The sequence below is a fragment of the Microtus oregoni genome, unplaced genomic scaffold, assembly GCF_018167655.1.
Source record: "Microtus oregoni isolate MIOR12 unplaced genomic scaffold, Mior012 000025F_ref0000491, whole genome shotgun sequence".
Taxonomy (NCBI): Eukaryota; Metazoa; Chordata; class Mammalia; order Rodentia; family Cricetidae; genus Microtus; species Microtus oregoni.
In genome coordinates this window covers 18304655-18326174 of record NW_024543084.1, presented here as the reverse complement: position 1 = coordinate 18326174, position 21520 = coordinate 18304655, and the positions used below count along the sequence as shown (strand labels likewise).

General features: G+C 37.5%; 1 protein-coding gene across 2 annotated transcripts in view; it reads left to right on the top strand.

Annotated features, from left to right (window-relative positions):
• Positions 1-21520, top strand: part of Pbx3 (PBX homeobox 3) — a 192369-nt gene that overhangs the window by 61034 nt on the left and 109815 nt on the right. The gene's annotated exons all lie outside the window — the stretch shown is intronic.

Genomic DNA, 21520 nt, shown 5'->3' with positions numbered 1-21520 from the left:
TGGGTAGAAGCTGTGGTGTAATATATTTTAATTAAGAATTAATTAAAAATGATGGCAATTTCATAAAGCCTCACAGAAAATAGTGGAATTTACTTTCTGTCAGGAGTAAATTAGCCTGTGATTAAATAAAGGGCTTGTGTTAATAGTGGAGTTATTTTTAAACTGCTATGAAGGGTTATGTAATTTTTCCTAAATAAGAAAAATTAAAATTTAATATTTAAAGGTGAATGTGGCAGAGAAAAACTCATTTTTTTTTTTCTGACTGCATTCTATTATTCCCGTGTTACAGAGATTTTGGGTAAAAGTTTGACCTCAGCACACAGATACTTCTCTGTATCTTTGAGAGAAGAACTTTGTCCTGTTGCCCCAGTAGAGCTTTGACTGAGGAGTTTGAGCAAGTTGCCTTCACAGAGACAATCTTCCAGCTCTGTTGTACATGAGATCTGAAAAATTCTTTACTTGTTCTTAAAAGTTATTTTTAAGGAAGGTGCTTTCCAGCATCAAAAAAATATCTTACCTAGGTACTGATTTTCATTGTAAATAGCACTTTGACTGAAAAGAGCGTGCCACCTCTTTAAAACGTCCCGCATTTCTGTGTGTTTCTTTAGCCTGATAGCGAGCACTTCCCCGAGTTTGCTACATGTTTGGTCCATACTGACCATGTTGGTTTTTTATTTTTTAAATTTTTTTGAGAGAGTATCTTTTTATATAAACCTGGCTGCCCTGGTATAGACCAGGCTGGCCATGAACTCACAGAGATCCATCTGCCTCTGCTGTCTGAGTGCTGGGATTAAAGGTGTATGTCATCATGCACACCACTTTTTTAAAAATATAAATAATTGGTGGTTTAGAGAAAGTTTAAAGGGAAAAGTACTTTTGGATTAAAATTGGATTATTATTTAACCATACTAGGATGGCTATAAAATCTAAGAACTACATACATCTTGATCTTTTCTCATTCTTTAATACGGAGACTCAGTTTAACCTTGTTTTGATTATATTTGACTTTTCATTAAAGTGCTGCCTAATAGTAGTATCATAGTCTGAATCTCAACTTGCACTTGGTATTATGAAGCACACTGTAGGTAGTAAATGTGTTGGGATTTTATGGGCCATTCATCTCAGCTGTGTGTGGGATAGTATCTAAGATCATCCAGACTGGTCTCAAACTCCTGATCTTCCTGCCGTCACTTCCCATGTACTGGCCTTACAGGCATGCTTGGCTGGGGTTTAATTTAGGATGTACTTGTTTGTTGTGTATTCTGTTGGTACTTTACCATTCATGAGTTCTCCACTACCTATCTTAGCCCAACTAGCAAGTGTTCCTCTTGCATGTGGTGCCCTGTGGTGTTTGAACTCAGAAATACAGCGTTGGGAAGAATAGAAATAACTATTATTTCATTATAGCAGCAAAATAACAAACATTGCTGCTGATTATAAGTATTTTTAAAGTTTATTGCAGTCACCAAGCTTTAAAAATATCACTAAGGAGTTGTCACAGTCAGATGGTGAAACTGTTGTCGATGCTCTCACTCCTGTAGATGCTATGCTGAGAACAGGTTCAGTATGATTATGTTTTCTCTCCATTGGGACATTGCCATAGTAACAGTATCTTTTGCTTTCATATGATTGCTAGAACAAAAATAATTTTAGAAATATCCATATATATATATATATATATATATATATTCCACATGAACCTTTAAAAGGAGAGATTACATTTTCTTCAGGTGGATAGTGTTAATGTCTTTTGTGCTAAGTTGAGCAAGAAGTTGACATGTAAGGTTTTTTTCTGAGTCTGTTTAAAAGCCAGATAACCTTGCAGTACCTCAGTGAACATTCTGTGGTTACCTCCTTGGGTATAGTGTCTTTAAAAAATTCTTTTAGTATTCAAAGGGGTTCGATATGTTTTTATTTTGATGTTTAGAATCTGCAAAATAATGGTGACAAGAACAGTTGTTCCAAGATGGAGTGTTGAAAAGACTGATAGTAACTTTATTAGAGACAAGTAGGCCAATGGATTTCGATGAAACAAAAGAAAACCAAAGCAGGGAATTAGGCAAGTGTGGAAGAGGTGTGGGGCACCAGTGTGAAAACTGTAACACAGTCTGCCTTGTTGTGGTACCTGTTAATCTGTGAGGTATGCTGGATTCGGGGTTCTGTTATTCCACCATGCTTGATCAATTCTGATTTCAGAGGCAGTTTGTCTTTGTAAGACAGCGAACAGCTATTATAATGAAATGGTGTGCTCGGAGCACTTGGTTCTTGATACTGTTTTCCTAATGCAAAGCTAAGAGTGTAGTAATAGGGGCGGCGGGGCTGCGTTCCCAGCACCCCGGCCGCCTACCCGGCTAGCTTATGCCCGAAAAAACAACACACAAACTGTATTCATTTAAACACTGCTTGGCCCATTCTCTTCTAGGCTAATTCTCACATATTAATTTAGCCCATTTCTAATCATCTGTGTATGGCACCCCAAGGTGCGCTTACCAGGAAGATTCTAGCCTATGTCCATCCTGGGTCGGAGCTTCATCCCGGGAGCGGGGCATGGCATCTCTCTCAGGCATCTGCTCCCGAGAGGAGAGCTGTCGAGACTCTGAGCTCACTTCTTCTTCCTCCCAGCATTCTGTTCTGTTTACTCCACCTACCTATGTCCTAACCAATAAAATGGGCCAAGGCAGTTCCTTTATTAGCCAATGACCTTCCTCCATCATAAGAGAACTCTGGAAGTCTTGGGTGTATTTAAGTCTACTCCCAGATCTTCTCAGTTTGTGGAGAAGTTCACAGATCTTTCTTGGTAATATTAGGATCTATTATACTAGAAGCCCATATGCTAGATTCAGTTTGACTAATGATTTTTGTCTCTTCCCCATCTCATTTAATACTTACTACAAAATGAAAATCCCCCCAAGTGCCTGTTGTTGGCCTGGTGAAAAGTACAGTGATCAGTCCTTTAATTCTCCCTATCAGTCGGTGATTCAGGTTGCTGATCCTCAAACTTGTTTTTAATCAACTTTCCATTGGATCATTAAAGATTACTGAGACTCCCAGAGAGCCTTTGTGAGCACTGATTGTATCTTTTGGTGTTTGACAAGTTAATTCTAAAGCAATAGTAAGAAAACAATTGCATGTTGGTATAAATAATATTTAAAAAAGGAAAACAGTCTTTTCCAAAATAAAAATTTAGTTAGACGAATGATATTGTTTTATTTTTTTTTGTAAATCTCTTTAATGTCGGGCTTCCATAGCTTGGTTCTTATATCTGTCTACATCTTGTTCTATTATGATATTATTATTTGTATTGTTTCCTACCGTGTTCATTGTATACACGAGCAATTGAAAGCAGAAAAAGCAATCTGAATTTTCAAAATATTATGAAATACACCCCAGGTTGACCTTGCAGAGCCTGAGTGGCCTTCAGGAGATGGGCACCAGGAGACCCTTTACTGCACTGGTGTAGCAAGTATTCTTGCATCACTTTTGCTTTTGCTAGACTGCTGGTCAGGAGTGCCCGCTCTTCTTCTGCTCTCAATGACAGCATTGGGGCATCATCTGTGATTGTGTTATCACCAAGTTTAGTGCAGCTTCCCTTAGTTTTGGCTTCTTATTTGGGGATTTTTCTAGAAGATCCTGGAAATGTATTTAATTTTGCATTGGAAAACACTTTCTAAATGTTAGCGGTGGGTGTCAGTTTTCAGTCAGTTAAGTTCTTGCACAATATCTTTGAAAGAGAGAGGCAAATAGCATTAATATTAGCTCATTTCCATAGTAAGAACATTATTTTCAGGAGAAAACTGTTAGAATTGAATATCATAGAGAGAATGTAGTGTAGTTAATTTACAGTTTTCATTGCTCAATTTCTTCACATATATAGGATTATTTATTTGTAAAAATATTTCTTATTTTAGAATGAAAATTTATTAAAGTGCATAGTACTGGACTGGTAAGATGACTCATTGTATAAAGGAATTAAGCCTGGTGTCCTGAGTTCAGTCCCCTGAATCATAGGAGATTGACTCCTATAAGCTGTCTACACACACACACACACACACACACACACACACACACAAAGTAAATGTAAAGAAAAAATTAAAATGTATAGTCACTGTAGCTTGCCTGGATTATTCACCAATTAATGTTGGGTCATTGGAGATTAGGGGAGTTTTTACATTGAAAATATATCTTAGGAATGCTGCAGATGCATGATAGTACTGTCAGCACTAAGTCCTTAGGCAGAGAAGATCTGACTAGAAGAGATTATTCTGTCCCTCAGAAATTATGAGCGCAATTCCAACCTAACAAAATTATACCGTGCACGAAAATGTATTTGAATGAGGTATTGATTGGTCACTCTGAAATGATATCATTGGTGCATATGAAACTTTTTATTTTAATTTTTGATTGTGAAATATTTCAAATACAGTTATCCATATTCCTGTTAAATTTAATGAATATTGATATTTTGCTATATCTGCTTTAAATACTTTGTTATAAGCTGGGACTGGTGGTCTAGATCTGTAGTTTCAAGTATTTGGGAGTCTAAGGCAGGTTTTGCAAGTTCAAAGCCTGGCTGGGAAACTTAGACCTCATTTCAAAATTAAAAATTAAAGAAAGAAAGGTCTATGATACCTTAGCAGTAGAGTGCTTGGCATTTTTAAGGCCATAGGCTCAATTTCTAATATTGTAAACAAAAAAAAACCATCAAGAATGATAATAAAGACAAAAATAATAAGAAAGACCCAAATTGCATGTGGTAGAGGTATTCCTTCAGACCACTGGCTTTCTTACTCATAGGAATGAAATGAGTGCCTGTCCTATAGTTGGTATATAATATTTTCATGTACACTTCAAGTGCTTTCATGCTGTACTTAAAGCATTTTAGCATTGATATAAAATAACATGTGTGAAACATGCACATTGAATGACTTTTTATAGCCTGTTCTTTGTACTTACTATTTCCCCAAGTGTATTCAGTTTGCTACCTGTGGGTTAATTTCATATAACTGCTATATAGTATTCCACTGTGCAGATGGGCTTCATAGTCATTGTACTGTTAAGAATGTATAGTTTTTTTCAGACCTTTTGCTATAATAAGTATAGTTGGGGTCGGGAAGTAGCTTGATTGGTAGACTACTTGCCTACAGTATGCTGTAGCTCCAGTACTGCATAAAGTGAGCATGGTGGTGCACAGTGATAACCTCAGAACCCTGGAGGTAGAGGGAGGATCAGAAGCACAAGATCATTCCTGACTACATAGCGAGTTCTAGACCAACTTGGGATACATGAGATTTTGACTTACAAACAAACAAACATGGACTAGAGAGATGGCTTGGTGGCTAGAACCTGAGCATATACAAGGAGGCTCATAACCATTTATAACTCCAGTTTCAGGTGTCTGATACCCTCTTCTGACCTCTGCAAGCACCAGGTACACACATAGTGACATACATACATGTAAGCAAAACACTCATACACATGAAATCTAAACAAACCCCACAAACACTCCCAAAGAAACATAATTGTTTTTGTTAGTTTTTTATAAGTACACAAGAGAAACTCAATTGAGAAATGACTGCATAAGATTTTTCTGTAGGCAAGTGTGTGGGGTATTTTCTTAATTGATGATTGATGTGGGTGGGCCCAGACCACTGTGGGTAGTGCCACCTCCAGGCGGGTGGCCCAGGGTTCTATAGAAGCAGGCTGAGAGTGGCACAAGGAACAAGGCAGTAAGAAGCACTCTTCTATGGCCTCTCCTGGAGTTCATGTGTTTGGGTTCCTGCCCTGACTTCCTTCTTAATGGACTATAACTGTGAACTGAAATAAACTCTTTACAACCCAAGCCTCTTTGGTCACAGTGTTTACCACAGCAGTAGAAACCTAACTGGAACAATATTTTTGGCAGTATAGGAGAATTTCTCTAAGATAGGAAACTAGAGATAGGTTGTAGAGTATAATATCCAACTTCTCTAGTTGTTCTCGGGTAGCTTTTCTGAGTGGTTGATATCACCATTGGTACTTATGCTGTTTGGTATAAAACATTGTTTTGGAATTACGTGTTTTTCAAGAATCAGAAGCTTAATCCACCTCCTTTCCTATATCCTTATTGTAAACTCGACTTAGGCCCCTATATAACCTCAAGTGCTATAGTTGTCAATAGTTTCAAATTTTAAACTTTGCTGACTATAAATAACTTTTATTTTGTTTTAATATTTTTGTGGGAGAGTACTTTTGATGTTAGGGATTATTTGGGGTTTTTAACAAACTGACAAAATAGATACAAACGTAATTTTGTTAAATATGTTTATATTCACTGAGCAATGATTTTAGTTTTTGACCTTATAAATGTATGTTGTGTGAGATGTGTCTTGCCTTCTGACATCAAGACATGACATTACCACTGCTCACTTGATAAACAGGAATTTAAAAAGTCCCTAAGTCAATTTATGATTTTGTGTAAAAGTATTAAGTCTTGATTAGTATTAAGTTGTACTAGATCAGACACAGTGACTTTGCATTATAGAGAAACAACTTACTCATAATAGGAAGATATTGACCGCAAGGTTTTTTCCTTCAAGGTTAAAAGTTTTATGATATATTTAGAATATTCTGTGTATTCAGCTTATTAGAAGGTAAAAGGAAACACAGAGTTCTAACATGCAGATGGATATGTTTGCCTGTATTTCTATTAACGTATTTTCAAACCTTTGATTGGAGGTGAAAATCAGAAAGGTAAGTCACCTTCTTTGTTCTAGGGTGAATAGAACACATGCTTCCCGCAGTCCCCTTGGCCAGTGAGAAATGCCTTCTATCAAAACCACATGGTGAGCATGCAGCTGTGGGAGATCCCTTGAGAACTGTGTTGATTGGAGCTGGGAGTTGGGCACTGAAAGAAGAGGGAGACAGACAGGTTGTTTTAAAGAATTCTCAGCAGGCCAAATGCTTATGTTGGAGCTGTGTTACAACATTTTTTATGTAAAAAACGTAGCTTTATCAATTTTAAAGGTTTAAGGTCTTTTATTGCACAGTTGTAATAATGTATTTTCACTTTAAACTTTGGTGAGTACCGTTTTGCATTTCATTAGTCCTTGGGCCAGAAATTTCATTTATGCACATGCTTGTCGTTCTTCTTTTTCAGGATTGTGTTCTGAAAATAGGTCGTTTCAGAATTCATCTAGTTCCTAGAGTCCATGCAGCTGGCAAACAGCTGTAAAGTGTGTAGACAGCAACAGGAGAGAAAGTAAATTTGATGATCTAACTTAAAATTACTTTTATAGGTGTGCCATGTTGATGATTATTTTTAGGAATTCAGATCTGGGCGGTTAATGCAACATTTACTTTTCTAGTTAAGGGCTGCTCATATTTTTGTACCTATTGAGGTTTTGGTGTAATTTGGGTAAAAGTCTTGTTATGGCAGATGACCATACACTGAATTTTAGTACTGCATCCGTTCTCTCTGCAGTTTACCTTTGGAAGCCAAACAGTCGTTATGTTTAAAGCATGAGCTATACAGCAGAAATATTTGTATTATTTTGAGAGGAATACAGTAATTGTTAATGGGAGAATTACTGAGCCCTAGTTTGAGGAGTGGTGTGGTTCTGGCGCTGCTCTCTGGCGGTGGAGCCCCAGATGCCTGGCCAAGCATCTCTTACCGACATCTGGAACCAGCTGCAATACATCACTGTCAAAAGTGCTTTCTATACATATCTGCATTTACACATTAGTTACCCACGCAGCACTCATCAAAAAAGCTGAACAATCTTGACATGGTGTCCCCTGTGGAACTGCAAAGGTGAACTGAAGTTGGGAGGCAGTGTCTCGCGTCACTGTCTGCTGAGCTCTTACAACAAGAAGCCTGATTAAAAGTGAAAGGAAAAATTTATCAGTTGCCTCAGCTCTGTAGACTTCAGTGCAATTTTTACTTTTAAAAAAGGGATATTTTGTATAATGTAAAACATGAAATATAACATGAACATACACCTGGTTTTGTTTAGAAACTAGAGAAATATGTCTGAACTTTAAGTTGAAAAGAGGCAGAAATTGCTTTGTATGTATGTTTATTAGATTTTTCAGTTAGTTATTTAATTTTTTTCATATTTATTTTTATTGAAGTGCGGGTTGGACCCAGGGTTTTAGGCATCCTGGACAAACGCTCTGTTGGTCATCTGTATCCTTGGCTCTTCATTGTAAAAGCGAACTGAAGTTTAGAATTAACTATGAAGAATTATAGAAAAACGTTGATAATATTTGGGTAATGAAGTTTTAAAAATACATTTATTTATTTACTGTTTTTTTGAGACAGTGTTTCTCTGTGTAACAGCTTTGGCTGTCCTGAAACTCACTTTGTAGAACAGGCTTGTCTTGAACTCACAGAGACCCACCTGCCTCTGCCTCCTGAGTACTGGAATTAAAGGCTTGCTCTATCACTGTCCAGTCAACATTTTATTTATGTTTTATATATAAATGTTTTGCCTGCACGTATGTGTACCACATGTATATCTGATGTCTGTGGAGGTTAGAAAAGGGCTTTGGATCCCTGGGAACTGGAGTTACAGATAGCTGTGAGCTGCCATGTGAGTGCTGGGAATTGAACCCATGCCCCTCACCTAGAAGAGCAGCCAGTACTCTAGCTCTGTGGTTAGTGAAGTTTAATTAAAAACAATGCAAAATTTCAAATGTGTGGCCCTCTTTGTGTTCATTGGGGTAGCAATGTTTGTGCTTACTCACTTTCAAAGAGGTGAATGATAAGAAAGGAGTAGTTATTTATAGGTGGTTTGTATTTGCATATTAGTGGATTTCAAAATGAAATGTGTTTTGACAGAAAATAAACACAGTTTTTATACAAAGAACCATTCAGGCGCCTTTGCTATTCTTTTAAACTAACACTATTTAGTACTAATGATGATGTTTGCTGTGGTCCTTGTGTCCTAGACACTTCGTCTGCCCTATGTGTGTTGTCCCAGGCAGACTGAATAAATGGAAGGTTTCTTCCCTCATCTCCCAGAAAAAGATGTGCTTGACAAGGTCATCCCTCTTGTCCAGATCCACTGCACTCGGCTTCCTGACTAGAAAGCTGACTCTAGAGCTCACAGGGTTCTGTTTTCTTTACCACTTTGCATTTTTAACTTTTTATTATAGAAGTTTTCAATACAGAGCAGAGAATACTGTGACCTCCTTTACACCACCCAGCTTTAAACACCTTCATTCTATATTTGCTTCATATCTCACATATAACTTTTTCTTTCTTGAATATTGTGTCTGCTCTGAGCTGGGCGGTGGTGGCACACGCTTAAAGGCACTGGGGAGGCAGAGGCTGGTGGATCTTAGTGAGTTAGAGGCCAGCCTGGTCTACTAAGTGAGTTCTAGGATAGCCAGGACTGTTACACAAAGAAAGCCTGTCTCAAAAAACAAAAAAACCAAACCAAACCAACCAACCAACAACAACTAAAAGACCTGCTCTGACATACCAAGTCATTTCATCCTTATATATGTAAATCTGTATTACAAACAAGACATTCTTTAAGACAGTTTTACTGCCACATCTTACCAAGTTAACAAAACTTCAGTTAGCAACACCTTCTTAATTTCTAATATGTGAAGCCTGTTTAGATTTGTTGATTGCCTAAAATATGAATTTTCTCGGGGAGTTATGAATTGTTTGAATCAGGTTCCAAGGAGGAGTACTTCTGTCTTTGGTTGGGATGAGGGTTGAATGTCTCCTCATTTCTTCCCCTCTGTTTCTACATGCCACTAATGAACTCAGAATCACTATGCTATTGAGTGTACTGTACTCTGGATTTTGCTGATTATTTCCCTGTTGTATTATTTTTTCTGAATCTTGATTAGATTTATTTTGCATCAAACCATCCTTGATTGTTTTTTTCTTTTTTGCCAAAACAATACTTAAGCAACCACTTTTTAGTACTAGTGATGATGTTTTCTGCGTAGTAAAACTGAATTTCTTAGGAGTTGAAAGATGGCAATTTCTAATTTTTTACTGCTTTTATTAGCCAGAACTTTGTGTGTGTGTGTGTGTGTGTTAGTTTCCAGAAAGGGTTTCTCTATGTAAACAGTCCTGGCTATCTTGGAACTCACTTTGTAAACCAGGCTGGCCTTGAACTTACAGAGATCCACCTGCCTCTCCCTCCCCTAGTGTTGGTATTTAAGGCATGCACCACCACAGTCTTTAATGGTTAAGTTGATGTACTAGAACCTTTTTGTTTTTTAAAGGTAAAATCTGACTGTGTGTCGATGGCTGGGTTGGAACTTACTGTTGACTTGGCTGTCCTTGAGCTCACAGAAATCAGATTGCCTCCTAAGTGCTGGGAATAAAGGTGTACACTTTCCTGCCAACCTGGCTAGAATAAAAAAAAAATCTTATTTAAGAATTACATATATGTAGGAACTGGAGGGATGTCTCAGTAGTTAAGAGCACTGGCTGCTTTTTCAGAGGTCCTGAGTTCAATTCCCAGCCAATTATATGGTGGCTCACAATCATCTATAATGGGATCTGATACCCTATTCTGGCATGCAGGTGTGCATACAGATAGAGCCACTCATATACATAAAAATAAATCTTTTTAAAAGTTAAAAGAATTCCATGTATGTCTAGAGTATACTTTGATGCTATCCAGCATTCACTCCCTGCCTTTGACTTCTTCTGTTATCAGAACTCTGACCTTATTCCATTCACTAGGACTGTTTGGTTATGTTGAAATACAGTTCATCAGTATAGAATGTGTAACTCTTTGCCTTTAATTATCAATTTCCAGAGTGATGAAGCAGGGCCTCAGTAGTCTCCAGTGATGCACATAATGGTTAATTTGTTTCCTGTTTTTCTTTTGTGTTTGATTGAAGCCTTTCTTTGAGAGAGAGAGACAATGACAGTTGTGTGTTTTGTCAGATATTTTACTTTTTGATTATGAAATTGTACCATGTCTGTCTAGCGGGGTTCCCTTTCACACTAACTCCTGTGTCCGTCCCTTTGACAAGATTCCATTACTAGCTTTATAGTTGCTTGAGTTCTGCTATAACAAACTGGCTTCCTTTGGACTGCTTGCACCAGACGTGAGACTAAACTCAAAACCACAAAGAACTGTGGTTCTTTTTATTAGGGAAAGATATATAAAGACCATACTATAGGCCTTAAAGGTACTTACTGTTGCTACTAAAGGTACTTACCACTATTACCATAATTCTTGCAATATAAAACGTTATTACTACTTTTATTTTCTGAAAAAAAGACAAATATAGTTCACATTGATAGTTATAATTCCAAGTTAAGATTACAAAGTTTATCTATTAGATTTTATGCTTTTGTCCTTTTTATGTTAAAAATTTCATTCCTAATAAATTACTATACTTTTCTACTTTTCACTATATTATATCTAAGATGGCTTCACTATAATAGACTATTATTGGAAGTTAAATCTTGCTTTGTAGTTTTTGTGGTAAGATATAGAGACCATTTATTTTTTGTTGACAATGTACAAACTACAGTATTCTGAAGTCAGATTAATAGTTAAATCACTTTTTTTTTTGAATAATCAGTATTATTTTCTCACAGAGGTGGAGCTTGAAAGGTGTCATTCCTGTCTCAACAGTTATCCTCAGGCGCGTTGCTCAGGGTCCTTTTCCTTCTGGGTGTGTTCTCAGTGTGAGTTTTGGGGTCTGTGTTTGTGAGGGCTCACTGGACTTCTACCACTGGTGGGTTTAACTGTTCACTCAAGTGTGGTGATGATCTCTTGCTACTTTCTTTTGTAAAAAAAAAAAAATGCCATCTCTAGTTTTATTCTCAGGTTTACTGCCTGGTTTTGTGAGAGAATTTGATGAGATTAGAAAAATCTCCATGCTGTTATATTCTCCCAGGATCTGCATTGCTGCAGCTACGGTTTGTGTTAACTCTGATGTTACAGCATACACACTGACGTAAGGAATGTAGTTTTGAGATTTATCTTGGATGCTTCTTACTGAAATATGAACAGGGGAAGGAGAAAGTAGGGAGTTACTACAGAATATCTGTAATGTAAAAAAGTACATACACCGCTGTGAATTTATACTGCTCTAATTCTATGCTAGAAAACTTAAGAATCAGCGATGCTAACTGCCTTGCCTGAGTTCAGATCACAAATGCAGAGCAGGTTCAACTGAAGTATTTCATTTGAAGTCTGGTCCCTTCCTGTTTCTGCCCTGTTCACCTTCTAGTACATTTTTGTAGGTGACTTGTAGAGTATTTTAAAGCAAAAAGTTTTGGGCTTGGGGCAAAAGACACAAAATCAACCTTTTCTAAGTTTAGATTAGTACTTAGGATAACATCTCTATACAAGGTATCAAGGGATTTGTGAACCTATAGTGTAAAATATAGAGACTATTGATGGTGTAAATTGAATGATACTTAAAAATGAACGAATTAGAACTGTGGCTGCTGTAGAGTACACGGTAATCCCGGGAGTTCAGGTCGGACCAGAATGGCACTGTATGACTCGAGTGTGGTCTTCCTGCTTTCTGCACTTATCAGTGTTGAATCAGAACTCTCGTGTGTCACGCCACCTCTCTCATCTTACCATTGCCCCATGTAGCAGTGTTGTATGTAACAAAGTGTAGGTTCATACAGGTCTAGGCTAATAGTTGCTAGAGATAAGGCTTGTGTGGGAATGTTGATCAAAAGAAAATAAGGAAAATGTCTTCCTCTTCCAGTCCATCTCTGTTTGTGAGGCCAGTTTCAGCAGGGAAGTGACGGCGCTTCCCTTCGTCATTGTCACATGTCATGGCAGTTTATGTTTTGCTTGGCTTAGCTTTTTACATACTGGCTTAAGCAAGATGTATTAGCATACTTGAACAGGTCATGCCTTTAAAGTGGGTATTTTTGACAACTTTTATCATATTCACAGAATCATGTTCTCATCACAAATCTGCATTTTATACATCTTTATCACTCCCAGACGGAACCCCATGTTCATCAGCAGTGACTGTCAGCTCTTAGCTCTCCTCTCCACACAGTCCTAGGCAATCACTGCTTTATTGTCTCTATGGAGTTGCCTGATCCTGCCACTTCATAGCTTGCACTCATACAGTGTATGGCTTTTCTGTTGGCTTCCTTTGCTTAGCACAGTGTTTCCATTGGTTGATGCTTATTCTTTTATTGTTTGATGGATATTTGGATCAATATTTATGCATACATTTTTGTATGGATACCTTTTCAGCTTTCCAAATTGAATTCCTGGGTCCTATGAAGGCTTTAATGCTTAATCTCCAATAAACTGACATGTTTTCCAAAATGACTGTGTCATTTTATAATCCTTTCTGTACCACATGAAGGTTCCAATTTCAGTTTAGCTGTAACAGTCTCATCGAATGGATAAACGTTGCTTGCTTTTTCTGAGTCAAATATTCTTCTATTGCATGTGCAGCAGTGTGTCTAACTGATAAGTGCGCTGCCTTCAAAGACAATACAATTAAATACCAGGGCAGTCAGTAAATAAAGTGGCAAAATAGGAAAATGTGAGAGGCTGCCTAGGCCATGGGAGGCTTGAGAGAGAAAGGTCAGGGAAAGTTTCTCTGGGTGAAAAAGAGGTTTGAGCTGAAACTGGGAAATGTAGCTGGAGAGGTGGGAGTAAAACCTCTCACGAAGTTTACCTTCTCCACTCTTTTTAAAAAAGATTCGTTTTCATTTTAAATTATGTGTGTTTCTGTACACATGAGTGCAGTGCCTGTAGAGGTCAGAAGAGAGTGTCAGATCTTTTGGATCTTTAGTTATAGGAGGTTGTGATGGAACTGACGTGTGCCGGTCCTCTGTATGAGCAGCACATGCTCTTAATCTCAGCCATCTCTCCAGCCCCCATTTTCATACATTTAAAAAGTATATTTTTGGTGGGATACTAAGACCTACTTTTAATAAATTGCTTTTTACTTAAATTACTTTTTACATCAATTGTTTTTACTTAAAAATTTTCAACTGTTTTATGTGTGTGAATGTTTTGCCTACATGTGTATCATGCTCATGCCTGGTGCCCAGCTAGGTCAAAAGAGGGTATGGGGTTTCCTGGAGTTTCAGACAGTTGTGAGCAGCCATATGAGTGCTGGGAATCAAACCTGGGTCCTCTGCAAGAACAGCCAGTGCTCTTAACTGCTGAACATACTTCTAAGTCCCTGTTTTTAGTTTTTTGTTTCTCTCTCCTTCCCTCCCTCTACCTCCCTTCTCCTCCCTCTCCCTCCCTTCCCCTCCCTCACCCTCCGTCCCTCCCTCTCCCCTACTCTCAGTGTGTGTTTGTGTGTATCTGTAAGTATTTATATCTTTGTGCCTGTTTTCTGTTAGGATTTTTGTTAATTCATGGTAGTCTATATTCCAGATCCAACAATAAAACACTGGCAAAGCACATAAAACCCAGTAAAAGGCAATACAAATTACTTTAACTTGTGTGTTAAAAGGTTCACCCTTACATAAAATAAGATAAAAATCAGACCATTTATGGAGTGCTTGCTGTATATCAACTTTAATTCTAGGCGTATCATATTTATCCATTCACCAAATTTCATTAACTAATTTATTAATTACCTATGTATTCATTTTGTGACAGGACTTCACTGTGTATCACTGGCTGGCTGGAACTTACTATGTAGATCGGGCTGGCCTTGAACTCACAGGCACATGTAATTTTGACAAGAACGTTTGACATGGGAGTAGAAGTTGACTTGGGAGAAAGTGGAACCAGAGAAGTTAAATGGTTTCTCAGTTAAATGATACACATCTCCATGCCAAGGGCAGAACCTGGTTCTTGTAGAATACTGACTCTTAATCACTTATATGCTTCTGACTCTCAAGAATCGGAAGGAAAACAAGTCAGTCAAATCAGCAATTCTCAAGAAGTGTGATAGTGTCAGCCTGGCAATTTACATGTGCTCCACCTCTGTAATCCAACACTCAGGAGGCAGAAGCAGGAAGATCACATGACTCAGGCCTTCTCTTAAGCAAACAGAAATTAACAAGTCAAAAATAGTCACTGGTGTATAAACAGAGACCACTTTTGTTTCCCGGTCACCCTGATCCTAATAATCACATAGAAACTGTATTAATTACAACACTGTTTGGCCTGTGGCTTAGCGTATTCCTAGCTAGCTCTTACATCTTAAATTAACCCATTTCTGTTAATGTATGTATCATCACAAGGCTGTGGCTTATGGGTAATGTTCTGGCATCTTTCTCCTTCAACAGCTACATGGCATCTATCTGACTGACCTTGGCTTCTGTCTCCCTACATTCAGTTCAGCTTTTTCACTTAGCTATATTCTGCCCTGCCATAGGCCAAAACATCTTAAACATATTTATAACGTGCAGAGGGGAATTCCACATCACTGGTGGGAATGCAAATTGTTAAGACCTTTCTTTTAGGGAAGTTTGGCAATACCTAGCAAAATTTTAGATGCCTGTAACCTTTGAGCTTGATGAAGTTTAACCTTCATATTTTGTTGCATCTGAGAAATGTTAATGTTTTTTGAGATATTTGTAACATTGGTTATAAGAGTGTAAAATTGGTTATATTTTAAATGTTCTTTAGCTGGGGGTTGGCTAAATAAATGATGGTGTTCCTAATCATGATGGTGACCCAATGGAAAGGAGGCACTACATGCACCAGTATAGAGCCAGTTTCCAGAAAATAGCACAGACAATAGCATGTATGTTATTCAGGAACAAGGCAAGGGGATGATCATCACTAAAGAAGTCCTCTTCAGAGGGATACATAGTCCATGTGACACTATTGGCCTCTGTCAATACCTGCATGCATGTAAGACAATTAAGCTCACACATATACCCATAAGTAAAATTTAGAAAAGTGGATTGCACTTAAATTCAGAACATCTGTGACTCACTCAAGTCAAAAGAATGAGTAAATTAAAGTCTTTTATAGGACACTTCAATTAGAATGAGATTCTAAAGAAAGAGAGCTGTGTCTAGTGACACATATCTTAATCCTAGCACTCAGGAGGCTGAGACAGGAGGATCAAGAGTTTAAAACCAGCCTGAGCTATATAACCAGAGCTTATCTCCGCAGAACATAACAAAACAAATGTGGTAGTTGAACGGGGGTAATGTGTGTTTCTGTTTGCCTTTACCTTCGTGTCAAACTTTATGTAGTCAAATGCATTGATGAGAAATATACACTGGCGCTCTTGCAGTGAAGCAGGTGCAAACTTTATTGTTCTTTGTTTGCCAAAAGATGAGGCTGAGAATAATTCTTGGGAAATGAGATTATAGAAAATGAAGGAAGTACTGGAATTGGAGGCAAGCACTACTTACCACTTAGATGTGAACAGCAGTTGTGCTGGATGAAGTGAAATAACTTCTTCATAGTGAATGCTAGAGAGATTTAATGTGGGCCAAAGAGAGACAAAACCCCAGATTTATGGAGAGGTTACAGTCGGAAAGCCAGGGAGCATGTAAGTTCTGCTGAGTCTGGGTAGTTGAGAGATATTTGAACGTCAGTTTTGGATGACAGTAGAACATCAAATAAACGTTGTCTGGACAATAAGAAGTAAAAAATAAGGATGGGGAGAAAAAGAGTTGAGGTTGGTATGTGATGCTTAGGTGTTCTAAGACCTTCCCGCGGCCTTTCCATGTTTGGAAGTGAGCTAATAAACTCCTGACATCTCATGCATTCTCACTCCATTTTGAAGTATTTTGCTAACATAAAATTCCTAGTGTAAAGCAAAGGCTCCACAGTGTTCTGTAATCTGTCAGTTGTGTGCTGCTCATTTCTGGGCTGTGGGGAGCAGTTTGGACAGTGGGCCATTTAGATGACTCTGTAAATAAGAGCATCAGCAGACGGATTGTTTTTCTGCTGTTTGTGTTCACAGGTCTGGCCTTTGGTCTTTTATCTTAAGTAGTTAAGAAAATCCTGAAGATAAGTAATTGCCACTTGTCTTCTATTATGCTGGTTTTAAACTGTCTTCAAGGAAATTTTTCTGTAGATGGAGACAACTTTGCAATAGAAAAATATTTCCAGGATAGAGCATGTGCATGCATGGTGTATATGTGTGTTAGTGTGTATGTGTGCATATATGTGTGTTCATGTATATACAGTGATTCTCAACCTGGATATGAGGTCACATATTAGATATTCTGCATATCAGATATTTGCATTACAATTTGTAACAGTAGCAAAATTACAGTTATGAAGTAGCAACAAAATAATTTTATGGTTGGGCTCACAACATGAGGGCTGTATTAAAGGAGCTCAGTATTAGGAAGGTTGAAATCCACTGATAATGTATGTGTATATGTGTAAATGGTATGCATGTATGTGTACATCAAGTGTGTGTTTATGTCTGTATGCATGTGTATGTGTGCATGTATGTGTACATACAAGTGTGTTCATGTCTGTGTACATGTGAATTTATCTATATGCATGTAGATGTAGGCCCAGATGCACACATTTGCATGTTTTGCATTAGCAGTGTGTCTGTTTTGCTTTCAGTGCCACTTTCCATGGCTTTGTTTAGAAGTTCTCTGGCCAAATGCAAACACTGCTCTCCCTCACGCGTTGACTTTTCACTAGTCTGCAGTATGAGCAGCAGATAACATCATTTTCCTGACCTTTCCTGTGTGGCTTTTTATATTATGACTCGTGTTTGCTACCAGAGGTTTATTAGTGACTCCTAATATGTATATGATTTCTTAGTAATGGCTAAACCTTTGAATGATATTTTTTCATCTTTTAAGAGAAATGACCACTTTTTAAAAACTCTAACATTGTTAGTACATTGTAATTTTGTAGGACTAATTGTCTATATCTTTCAACACTGAGATTTCTTTTTACTTAAAGCATGTATGAAAAATTGTATTTTTGTCACCTTTGGGAGGTTATATGTATGTGTGAGTTCATAGGCAGAGACTGTAAATATTTATATTGCAGGGCTATTTCTTTGTCCTTCCTTTCTTTTGTATCTCATTCTGATTGACTTGCTATGAAAGGGACATTTTGAATGGAGTCTGAGTCAGCTTTGAACCAGTCTGTCTCCTTTGTGGAATGTCTGCTGAAGTTGTTCCAGGTGTTTCTGTTTTGTTATTGTATCCAGAGAGTTGCAAACCTTTTGATTTCTGTCATTTAATGGAGCCGATTTTTCTGGAGCTTCTAAATACATTATTTCTTAGAGACTGTGATAGCCTTTGTATGCATCCACTAAAGTAAGTTATTTTTATTTTTCAGTTGAAGATACTAATGTCCAGAGAGGTCTAATGAATTGTCCCAGGACACAAAGTCATTGAGCAGTTGGGTTTAGACTAGTTACCAAGTTCCCTCTGGTTCATAAACCCCATAGCTTAAGATCCTAAATTATTGGAATAATTTAGTGGATGCAGGTCAGTTATTCTCTGTGACAAGGTTTTAAAAATGAGCCTTGGCAGTGCTTGGGTTTGAGAAGGGAAGAGAGCAACTGTAGACAGTTCTCGTGCTAATCCAGCACCCCTAGTTACTGTGCTCTTTCACTGGGAGGCACTAGTGGCATGGCCAGGTTTTATATACATAACAGGATATTTATAACCATTCTACTTTTCTTCCTCTTTCCTGTGTCATCCCTGGGTTCTTGCCTCCATGTGTATGTGACAGGAAAGACAGGAAAAGAGAACTCTCCCGCATATGGCTCTACTGTTGCATGCTTTGTTTTGGTCTTGAGCTTGCAGGGCCTGTCGAACTTGGGACCAGCTTTTGTTTAGAATGTTATCGAAAGGGATGTGTCTACTTAATTGTAGGCAAAATTGCTTGTCCTAATAAAAAGAATCCAGGGAGTGTAACTGTTATGGATATTGAAGTTTATTTCAGAAGCATGCTGCAGTAAGCTGCTGTATTGGTTTAATGTTTAGCTCTTTAGCCAAGAGAAGTAGAAATAGTTTGACCTTATGGTCTTTTAAAAAATCAATCAATCAATCAATCAATCAATCAATAAATCAATTATTTTTGAAACAACCATTCACTGTGTATACCAGGCTGGCCTTGAACTTGGGATGGTCATTCCGCCTGCCTCCTGAGAGTGCATTCCGTGCTCTTCCACACATGGTGACTTCTACTTTTTCACTGTAGTTTTCTCAGAGGTGTAAATGAAGAGTTTGGATCAGGATGATCTTAAGAGATGTTGATAATTCATGGAGGGTACATTTTCTTATAGTGTATCTCTAGTTTTGAAGACTTTCATTTATACCTTTGTGTTTTGATGATGTGTAATTTATCTTTTGCCTTTAAATGATGAAGTAACTGACCTCCTTAAGATGGGGGTTAGAAATATAAGCCAATATATTACTTTCAAAAGTTGTTTGAGTTAGTTTTCCTCTTGCTAGCTCTTCTCTTTCAGGCCTTCGTACAGAAGCTAAACATCAGTTCAGTTGACAACTTCACTCAGTTCCAGGCAACAGTGGCTATGATCTGGCCTGTAGAGACAGTGAATCCATCCTGGCTCTGACACCCGACTTTATTGTAAAACACACTTGGGTTGACATCGTATCAGTTTTCTGAGCGATTACATGCATAAAAGAATTCACCCTTTGCATCCGGTCTCTCTCAGCTTTGCAGTGAGGAGAGATCCACACACCCAGGGTTTTAATTTTGCATTTAATGTTGTCTAGTTAAAAAAAAAAAGCCAAAAAACTGTCTCTTCAGTTCTCTTAAAAAATGTTTTTCAAGAGGTACTTAGCAGAACTTGTCAACGTAATGGTGCTCACTGGAAGGAGGACCAGTATTTGGCCAGAGCAGTTGAAGTTTAAGGTAGAAGAGGCCAATATTACCCAATGTCATGGGATTAGCTGTACCAAGTTCTTTTGCATGCAAGCTGCCATTTGGAGCCTGCTTTATCCTGCAGGATTTTGTGGACTTTGCCTCCCACTTGACTTGTGATTGGACTGTTTTTGTGAAGACCTTTTATTGCTGATGTTTTATGTATTCCTTGTTTTATGTATATCAGAACCTGATAGATTTTTATTTAGAATTTGTTTAAAATATGATACAAATCTTCATCTCTGCTTTATAGGGAAAAGAGTTTATCTTGTGCACAAAACCGATAAAAAATTTCCATTTTTATGTCAACTCTGGCTTTGTACTGAGTTTTATTGACGCTATCCTTGGCTTTCATGATAAAGCAATTGGATATTTTCACTTTTGGGTATTGTTTGATTGACTTGTTTTCCTAATTCTAAAATATTAAGGACCCCCCACCCCCAATTCTCTGTAAATGCTGGCCTTAAAGTACTGCAGACCTAATTGGGGGGATTTAATAAGGTTTTCTTGTTATTTAGTTCTACTGTTCTGAGCTTGTCCATTGGGAATTTTATTTGTTCATAAAAGATTGACATTCTAACATGGAATGATTGCAAATTTTGTTTCTAAACTAATATCATAAATGTTTCCATTTGATTACTTAAATGTGGATATGTAATTTACACAAGATTTTAAAAGGACTGGGTTCTCAAGGCTGAAAATATATATGTTAATTAATTCTTACCTTTATTATTTTTTTGGTCTGCTATGATCCTATGGGGCATACAGAGAATTTTAAAGAGGATTTTTCTATTCTCTGTATTTCCTAAACACTGTGGACAGAATAATGTTGAAAGAGAGAGAGAAAATTGCAAACATACTCTGACTTTCCATCGGCTGGATGCACATTATCTTTATCTTTATTTATTAATAAAAGACGGAATGCCTTGGAAAACAAAAGGTTTTAATGGCCGGTGCTTGGTATCCTTGACAACAGTCCCGAAAGAATATTACATTAGGGCACCAGAGAACTTTTAAAAATAAGTAATGGAATTCCGTCTCTGTTATGCTTTTAGTAGTCATTTCGGCCATGGTGCAGCGAGGTCATAAGCTGAGCTCAGTGAAGGGAGCCAGAACATGAAATGATGCTGAGAGAACGTCTGGGAGATGAGAGGTACAGAATTACAAGCGAAAGTGCAGGCCTGCTGAGGCAATTACAGCTTAATGGGGTCATTTGGAAGGCAATTGCCAGGGGTTAATGTAGTATGGAGAGATGAGGTGAGATTGAAGTGAAATTTGGGGCTGGAAATGTGTTAAGATGAAAGATCAGAGAGCAGCAAAATCTGCAGTGTGAAGGTTTATAACATGCAAAGATCTGAGGAAATGTAAAAAATAGTACCCAGATGTTTTTTTAAAAAGTGACTCAAATTTTAGAAAATGCAATTTCTACATTTAAAAAACCCTTTTTATAAAAAAGATTTCCAGTTAGAAAAAGCAGATTAAATATAAAGAACCTGTTTTAAAGAAGTTTTTTTATTATAATTTATAATATTTCTTCTTATTTTAGATTCACAGTGAATACACTGTTAACACTGGTAAACAGTGTCTAGATACTTGACTGTCTCATGTAACAGAATGCTGCCCTTGCCTAAAATTTTAGTGCTTAAAAATGAAAAACTAAGAAAAATTTCTAGGTGTACATATTTTGATATATTTGTAATGGATTCATCACATTATCTTTTTCAGGCATTAAAATATACTATATAAAATGTCAAAATATTACC